This window comes from Elephas maximus, chromosome 17 (genome assembly GCF_024166365.1).
Source record: "Elephas maximus indicus isolate mEleMax1 chromosome 17, mEleMax1 primary haplotype, whole genome shotgun sequence".
Classification (NCBI taxonomy): Eukaryota; Metazoa; Chordata; class Mammalia; order Proboscidea; family Elephantidae; genus Elephas; species Elephas maximus.
The window spans coordinates 39,569,704-39,579,474 of record NC_064835.1 but is presented as its reverse complement, the minus strand read 5'-3'; positions in this window follow the sequence as shown (position 1 = coordinate 39,579,474).

Here is a 9,771-nt window from a genome sequence, read left to right as displayed (position 1 = left end):
ATGCTTTTTATGCAGTGGCAAAGAACTTGTCTGAATTATGTTCAAATGTTTGGTGGAAGATAGAACTCGCAAGAGATGAACTTAGATACTTGACTGAAGATATTCCTAAACAAGATCTTAAAGAAGCCATGTGGTCTCTCCTTGTCCCTCATATAAATGTGAGAGGAAAGAGATGGACTTAAAAATGAACTGCGCAAAGTGAAAACAAATGTAAAGATTTGGAAAAGTCTGTTGCACAAAGTAAGCGTACTTGTCCTAAAACTTTCACCAAGGATGTGGCTACACAATCTTTTGTTAAAGAGATTAAGCTTGTGACTGATGTATCTAACCAACTAACACAGGAGAAAACCCATCAGCCTAGACTGAACAGAACAGAGACAAGATGAAAGGAAGGAAAGCTGCCTGCCTTTTGGAATTGTACAGACTGGAAACAGGCCAAAGGAGCTAAATCTGTTGTCCTTCTAGAAAAGAAAAGGACCATTCCTAGAGCAGTCTGGGGATCAGCAGAATTGTTGGAAGGAGTGTGGGAAGCAAGACTGCCTCGATTTCAAAGAATGGAGCCATGGTCTCCTAGGTCTCAAAGGGTGGAGGCATAGCATCCTGGGCTCCAAAGGGTGGAGCCACAGCCTCCTGAGCTTCAAAGAGTCAGATCTCCACCAACTTGGTTCAGGTTCTGGAATTTGGGGCTGCCATTCTGTTGGACGGGGGCAGGGCTTCCATGTCCAGGGGGCAGGAGAATGGAGCCTAATGGGGCTGAGGGGGTGGGGTCGTCATTCTGATGGAGTAGGTGAATGGGGCTGCCTAAAGCCAAGGGAGCAGAATTGCTGTCCCCATGGGCCTGGAAGGCAAGAATGAATCCCAGGGCCAGAGGCTTCCAACCCAGGGTCCAGACAGTGTGGTCAACACCCAGAGTCTGGAGGGCAGCACCATTGCCCAGAAGGTCCTAAAGAACAGAAAATTATTTTCAAGCCTTGAAAGCTAATGTAACTTGTTCTTCTGGGTTTTGGACTTGCTTGGTGTCCATTATCTCTTCTTTCCCTCCAATTTCTCCTATCTGTGGTGGAAATACCTACCTTGCACCTGTTCCACTATTGTACTTTAGAAACAGGTTGCTTGTATTCTAGATTTCACGGGTTCACAGATGAAGACAAGTTTTTTTTACTTATAATTTTATTTATTTTCTTGTTATTGAGACTATATACAATGAAACATACACCTATTCAATAATTTCTACATGTATCATTTAGTGAGATTGATTACATTTTTTGAGTTGTGCAACCATTCTCACTTCCTTTTCTGAGCTGTTCCTCCCCCACTAACATAAATTCCCTACTTTCTAAGGTTGAGGAATTTTTTTAAAAATAATATTTTATTGTGTTTTTGGTGAAAGTTTACACAGAAAATTAGGTTCCCATTTGACAATTTCTACACAAATTGTTCTACCTACAGCTGTCGAGTCGATTCCGACTCATAGCAACCCTATAGGACAGAGTAGAGTTTCCAAGGAGCACCTGGTGGATTTGAACCGCCGACCTTCTGGTTAGCAGCCGTAGCTCTTAACCATTACGCCACCAGGGTTTCCACATAAATTGTTCAGTGACATTAATTATATTTTTCACAATGCGTCAACATTCTCTTTACTTGCATTCTGGTTGTTGCATTTCTAGTACTCTGGTTTACCTGTCCCCTTTCCTTCTTATCTTTGCTTTAGAGTAATTATTGACACTTTGGTCTCATATAGATGGCTTTTTAAAGGAGCACCAAGCTTATAGGTAATAGCCTTTATTTTGTGTGCAAATCTGTTATTTTGCTAAAAGTTGACCTCAGGGGATACTTTTAGTTCAAAGTTTAAAGAGTATTTGAGGGCGATAGTCTAAGGAAGCCTTCTAGTCTCAACTGGTCCAGTAGGTCTGAACTTTTTAAGAATTTGAGTTCTGACTCACATTTTTCTTCCATTCTATCAGAGCCCATCTTCTGTGGCCCTGATCAGAATGGTTGGTAGTAGTAACTGGGCACGATCTAGTTATTCTGGTCTCAGGTAGATGAGGCCATGGCTATTAGCTCTGTAGACTAGTTTCTTCTCTGACACTTTGGTTTTCTTGTTTCTCTTTTGCCCCTGATATGTATGATGGCTGCTTACAAGACTTTAAGGCCCCAGATGCTGCTCACCTCACCAGGATGTAGAATATGAACTTTGTGAACTATATTTATGCCAATTAACTGAGTTATCCCATGAGACTAAGGTCCTAAGCCTTCAAACTCAGAAAACCAATTTGGCAAGTTGTTTATGTCTGAGAAGTATCTGTACCTTTGTCATCTATGAATATACATGCATGAACACACATCTGTACATCCAGGTACATATAGATACATCCTTTTGCACACATATGAATATACTTATACTTACCAGTACACAGGTATGCCTATACACCCACATATGTGACCACACCCTCGTTTTTTGTTTATTGCTGGTGTTGTTGCCAAATTATATATGTCATATTCTTTTTTAAAAATTTTTACTGTCCTTTAAGTGAAAGTTTACAAATCAAGTCAGACTCTCACACAAAAATTTATAAATGTCTTGCTATATACTCCTCCCCCACGTGTCTGTCAGTTTGTCGTACTGTGGGGGCTTGTGTGTTGCTGTGATGCTGGAAGCTATGCCACCAGTATTCAGATACCAGCAGGGTCACCCATGGAGGACAGGTTTCAGCTGAGCTTCCAGACTAAGACAGACTAGGAAGAAGGACCCGGCAGTCTACTTCTGAAAAGCATTAGCCAGTGAAAACCTTACGAATAGCAGTGGAACATTGTCTAATATAGTGCTGGAAGATGAGCCCCCCAGGTTGGAAGGCACTTAAAAGATGACTGGGGAAGAGCTGTCTCCTCAAAGTGGAGTCAACCTTAATGACGTGGGTGGAGTAAAGCTTTTGGGACCTTCATCTGCTGATGTGGCACCACTCAAAGTGAGAAGAAACAGCTGCAAACATCCATTAATAATTGGAACCTGGAATGTACGAAGTATGAATCTAAAAAATTGGAAATCGTCAAAAATGAAATGGAACGCATAAACATCCATATCCTAGGCATTAGTGCGCTGAAATGGACTGGTATTGGCCATTTTGAATTGGACAATCATACTATGCTGGGAATGACAACTCGAAGAGGAATGGTGTTGCATTCTTTGTCAAAAAGAATGTTTCAAGATCTATCCTGAAGTACAACACTGTCAGTGATAGGACAAGGAAGACCAGTTAATACGACTGTTACTCAGATTTACACACCAACCACTAGGGCCAAAGAAGAAGAAATAGAAGATTTTTATTAGCTGCTGCAGTCTGAAATTTATCGAACATAAAATCAAGAGGCATTGATAATTACTGGCGATTGGAATGTGAAAGTTGGAAACAAAGAAGAAGGACCAGTAGTTGGAAAATATGGCCTTGGTGATAGAAACAATGCCGGAGATTGAATGATAGAATTTTGCAAGACCAACGACTGCTTCATTGCAAATACCTTCTTTCACCAACATAAACAGCGACTGTACGCATGGACCTTGCCGGATGGAACACACAGAAATCAAATTGACTACATCTGTGGAAAGAGACGACGGAAAAGGTGAATATCATCAGTCAGAACAAGGCCAGGGGCTGACTGTGGAACAGACCATCAATTGTTCATTCAGTTCAAGCTGAAACTGAAGAAAATCAGAGGAAGTCCACGAGAGCCAAAATATGACCTTGAATATATCCCACCTGAATTTAGAGACCACCTCAAGAATTTGACGCATTGAACACTAGTGATGGAAGACCAGACGAGTTGTGGAATGATATCAAGGACATCATCCATGAAGAAACCAAGAGGTCACTGAAAAGACAGGAAAGAAAGAGAAGACCAAGATGGATGTCAGAGGAGACTCTGAAACTTGCTCTTGAGTGTCGAGCTGCTAAAGCAAAAGGAAGAAGCGATGAAGTCAAAGAACTGAACAGAAGATTTCAAAGGGCCTCTAGAGAAGACAAAGTAAAGAATTATAATGACATGTGCAAAGAGCTGGAGACGGAAAACCAAAAGGGAAGAACACACTCGGCGTTTCTCAAGCTGGAAGAACTGAAGAAAAAATTCGAGCCTAGAGTTGCAATAGTGAAGGATTCCATGGGGAAAATATTAAATGATGCTGGAAGCATCAAAAGAAGATGGAAGAAATACACAGAGTCATTATACCAAAAAGGATTAGTCAATATTCAACCATTGCAAGAGGTGGCATATGATCAGGAACTGATGGTACTGAAGGAAGAAGTCTAAGCTGCTCTGAAGACACTGGCGAAAAACAAGGCTCCAGGAATTGATGGAATGTCAACTGAGATGTTTCAACAAACAGATGCAGCGCTGGAGGTGCTCACTCGTCTATGCCAAGAAATATGGAAGACAGCTTCCTGGCCAACTGATTGGAAGAGATCCATATTTATGCCTATTCCCAAGAAAGATGATCCAACCGAATGTGGAAATTATAGAACAACATCATTAATATCACACGCAAGCAAAATTCTGCTGAAGATCATTCAAAAACGGTTGCAGCAGTATATTGACAGGGAACTGCCAAAAATTCAGGCCAGTTTCAGAAGAGGACGTGGAACCAGGGATACCATTGCTGATGTCAGATGGATCCTGGCTGAAAGCAGAGAATACCAGAATGATGTTCACCTGTGTTTTATTGACTATGCAAAGGCATTTGACTGTGTGGATCATAACAAACTATGGATAACACTGCAAAGAATGGGAATTCCAGAACACTTGATTGTGCTCATGAGGAATCTTTACATAGATCAAGAGACAGTTGTTCAGACAGAACAAGGGGCTACTGATTGGTTTAAACTTAGGAAAGGCGTGCAGCAGGGTTGTATTCTTTCACCATACCTATTTAATCTGTATGCTGAACAAATAATACAAGAAGCTGGACTATATGAAGAAGAACGGGCATCAGGATTGGAGGAAGGCTCATTAACAACCTGCATTATGCAGATAACACAACCTTGTTTGCTGAAAGTGAAGAGGACTTGGAGCACTTACTAATGAAAATCAAAGACCACAGTCGTCGGTATGGATTACAACTCAACATAAAGAAAACAAAAATCCTCACAACTGGACCAATGAGCAACATCATGATAAACGGAGAAAAGATTGAAGTTGTCAAGGATTTCATTTTACTTGGATCCACAATCAACAGCCATGGAAGCAGCAGTCAGGAAATCAAAAGACGCATTGCACTGGGCAAATCTGCTGCAAAGGACCTCTTCAAAGTGTTGAAGAGCAAAGATGTCACCCCGAAGACTAAGGTGCGCCTGACCCAAGCCATGGTATTTTCAATCGCATCAACCCTGGTGGCGTAGTGGTTAAGTGCTACGGCTGCTAAACAAGAGGTTGGCAGTTTGAATCCACCAGGTGCTCCTTGGAAACTCTATGGGGCAGTTCTACTCTGCCCTATAGGGTCACTATAAGTCGGAATTGACTCGACGGCAGTGGGTTTTCATAGGTATGTGAAAGCTGGACAATGAATAAGGAAGACCAAAGAAGAGTTGACGCCTTTGAACTGTGGTGTTGGGGAAGAATATTGAATATATTGTGGACTGCCAAAAGAACGAACAAATCTGTCTTCAAAGAAGTATAACCAGAATGCTCCTTAGAAGCAAGGATGACAAGACTGCGTCTTACATACTTTGGACATGTTGTCAGGAGGGATCAGTCCCTGGAGAAGGATATCATGCTTGGCAGAGTACAGGGTTAGTGGAAAAGAGGAAGACCCTCAACCAGGTGGATTGACACAGTAGCTGCAACAATGAGCTCAAGCATAACAACGATTGTAAGGATGGCGCAGGACCGGGCAGTGTTTCGTTCTGTTGTGCAAAGGGTTGCTATGAGTCGGAACTGACTTGACGGCACCTAACAACAACAACAACATATACTCCTAACTGGTCTCCTCCTAATAAGACAGTACATTCCTTTCCTTCAGTCTCTCTTTTCATGTCCCTTTGTAAGCTTCTGACCCCTGTACCCTCTCATCTCCCCTTCAGACAGGAGATGCCAACATAGTCTCTTGTGTCTACTTGATCCAAGAAGCTCATTCTTCCACAGTATCATTTTCTATCCCATAGTCCAGTCCAATCCCTGTCAGAAGAGTTGGCTTGGGGAATGGTTCCTGTCTTGGGCTAACAGAAGGTCTGGGGACCATGACCTCCAGGGTCCTTCTAGTCTCAGTCAGACCATTAAGTCTGGTCTTTTTACGAGAATTTGGGGTCTACATCCTGCTGCTCTCCTGCTTCCTCAGGGGTTCTCTGTTGTGTTCCCTGTCAGGGCAGTCATCAATTGTAGCCAGGCACCATCTAGTTCCTCTGGTCTCAGGCTAATGTAGTCTCTGCTTTATGTGGCCCTTTCTGCCTCCATATGTCATATTCTTTAGGGCAAACATCTTTTCTCTTGTGCGTTTCTTTGTGGTATCATTTACTTTGGTCATGTTGTGCTCATTACACCCACATTCAATACTATTTTCCCAACACCCAAAATAACAAGGATCTAAGATTTAGAAAGTGAGCCTCTCCCATCCCATCCCTGGTCTCTGAACATTGGTCTCTGTATACAAATACACATATTCTTGTCTTCTTATAAAAGCAGGATCATACAATATTTGTCCTTATGTGATTGACTTATTTCACTCTGCATTATGTCCTCCAGATCCATCCATGTTATGTTTTGTGGACTCATCATTGTTCTTTATGGTTGTATAGTATTCCTGGAGAAGGGAATTCTGCTTGGTAAAGTAAAAGGTCAGCAAAAAAGGGGAAAACCCTCAGTGAGTTGAATTGACACAGTGACTGCAACAATGAGCTCAAACATAGCAACAATTGTGAGGATGGCTCAGGACCAGGCAGTGTTTCATTCTGTTGTAAGTCGCTATGAGTCAGAAGTGACTCTATGACACCTAACAACAACAGCATTCCACTGTATGTGTGTACCACATTTTACTTATCCATTCATCCATTGAAGGGCACTTAAACTGTTTCTATTTTTTTGCTATTGTGAATAATGGTGCAATGAACATAGGTGTGTATGTCTGACCATATCTCTTTTATTAGACCTCTAGTTTATATACCTAGGAGTGGGATTACTTAATCGTAAGGTATTTCTATTTCTAATTTTTTTTGAGAAAGTGTCATCCCATTTTCCATAGTGGTTGTACGATTTTACAGCTCCACAAGCAATAGATAAGGGTATCAATCTCCCCACATCCTCACTGTCTTAGTTGTCTAGTGGTGCTATAAGAGAAATACCACAAGTGGATGGCTTTTAACAAAGAGAAATTTATTCTCTCACAGTCTAGTAGGTTACAAGTCCAAATTCAGGCTGTCGGCTCCAGGGGAAGGCTTTCTCTCTGTGTTGCCTCTGGAGGAAGGTCCTTGTCATCAATCTTCCCCTGGTTGAGGAGCTCTTCAGGTGCAGGGACCCTGGGTCCAAATGACACACTCTGCTCCCAGTGGTGCTTTCTTAGTGGTATGAGGTCCCCAGCTCTCTGCTTGCTTCCCTTTCCATTTATCTCCTGTAAGATAAAAGGTGGTGCAGGCCACACCCCAGGGAAACTTTCTTTACATTGGATCAGGGATGTGACCTTAGCAAGGGTGTTACAATCCCACCCTAATTCTCTTTAATATAAAATTACAATCACAAAATGGAGAACAACTACACAATACTGGAAATCATGGCCCAGCCAAGTTGATACACACATTTTGGGGGGACATAATTCAATCCATGACACTCACCAATATCTGTTTTTTTGTTTTAATCAGTGCCAAAAATGAAGAGGAATTTCGTCCCGGGATGGAATACACCTAAATTCTCACCCGTATTTGATTTAGATGATTCAGAAGATGAGATTTTTGAACTGGGATTTGATTTAAGAATTTTAGGATGGTGTGTTGGAGTGAATGTGTTTTGCATGTGGGAAGGACATGAATTTTCAGGGGCCAAAGGGTGGAATGTTATGGATTGAATTGTGTCCCCACAAAATATGTGTTGTAATTCTAGCCCCTCTCCCTGTGGTTATAACCCCATTTAGGAATAATTAGTCTTTGTTATGCTATTGTGAAAGTGTTAGCATGGGGTGTGTCTTAAATCAACCTCTTTTGAGATAGAAAAGAGCAGATTAAGCAAGCAAACAGGCACAGATGGGGGAAGACAGATGCCATGCCACAGGAGATCTCCAAGGAACCAAGAAACAGAAACTGAAAAGAGACAAGGACCTTTCCTCAGAGCAAACAGAGAGAGAAAACCTTCCTTTAGAGCCAGTGTTCTGAACTTGGACTTCCAGCCTCCTAAACTGTGAGAAAATAAATTTCTGTTTGTTGAATCCACCCAGTTTTGATATTTATGTAGACAGAGTGGAATGGGAGACTCCCTCACAGTGTTTCCTGCCTCCCAATATTTAGTAAAGCTTCGTTTAAGACTCTTGCTCCTTGGGATTTAGAAAGGAAGCTACTGCATTTTTCACAGGCAGCAGAGAGCCTTGATTAAATTGGAGATGGACAAGATAGAAGATGGAAAACGAGCAAGAACCAGTGAGGAAGGTTGAAGTGGTCGGGTATCTTTATTGCACTGCTAATGGTGAAAAATCTGCAGATGCTTCTATTAAATGCCTGGGTTCATTCTGCCAGATTGGGGGAGATGGGGAGGGCACAAGGAATGAACTCTGTCCTAATGGATTTTCAGTCAGAGAGGAATGGAGGAGTGACTAGGCTGAGGGAAAGTAAGACTGGCCAGGATTCTGGAAAGAAAAGGAGGATTGGGAAAAATTAGGCAGAGTGGTAGCCTCCCTGGCCAGTGACTATTCAGTCCTGTGTTAACCAATCAGGGGTGAGGGGTGAGATGCTTCCAAGAAGATGGGATTTTCTTTCTGTACATGAAGCGATTCTTTTCTGAAAGTCATGGAACCTTCTCCAGAAAGCAGTAGGCCCTGTAAGGACGAGTAGAATTGGGGATCAAGAAGAGTGTCTAGAGGTCTCCTTTTCCTAAAGTAAGTTGTAACCGAAGTTCCTAGCCTTTAGAACAGAAGAGGGTACCTGTTCCAATCCATAGGGGTGTCTTGACTTGACTATATTTCTGAGACCTGAACCAGGATGAAGCAGTTGGTCTACACTGGGGAGTGTGGTTGAGGAATGGTGGTGGTAGGGAGGGAGGTAGAAAGGTAAAGGGGTTAGTTAGATAATGGGTAGAATTAAGAGGAACATCAGGGTGGCTTGATAATTGACTTCCTAATTTTCTGTAAAGTAGTTTAACTCCTCAGCTAGTAACGGACTGACAAATTCCATCTAAGGATGCTCATGGTAGCCTATCCCTTTTGGTTCATCCTTCACCTGTTTCTCTCTTCTTGGTGTGACTTGCTAGCCTCAGATAGTGCCCCTCCTCATCCTGTTTCCTGTATTCATCTCAGTTACCACTCCTCAGGCAATTACTAATTTCATGAGCCAAACTGGGATATGTAATAATATACCTTCACATTTGTATGCTGTTTGCAGTCTTCTAGTTACTTTTGTGTCCATGCTGTCATTCCATCCTCATGACGGTGCCACAAAGGAGGCTGTGCAGTGTCACGACGCTCTTCATATGCACAAATTCTGGAGCCAGACTTCCTGGCTTCAAATCCTGTCTCTGCTCCTAATGTTTGTGTGATCTCAGGCAAGTTCCTTCCTTTCATCTATAAAATGGGGCTGATAACAGATTGTTTCA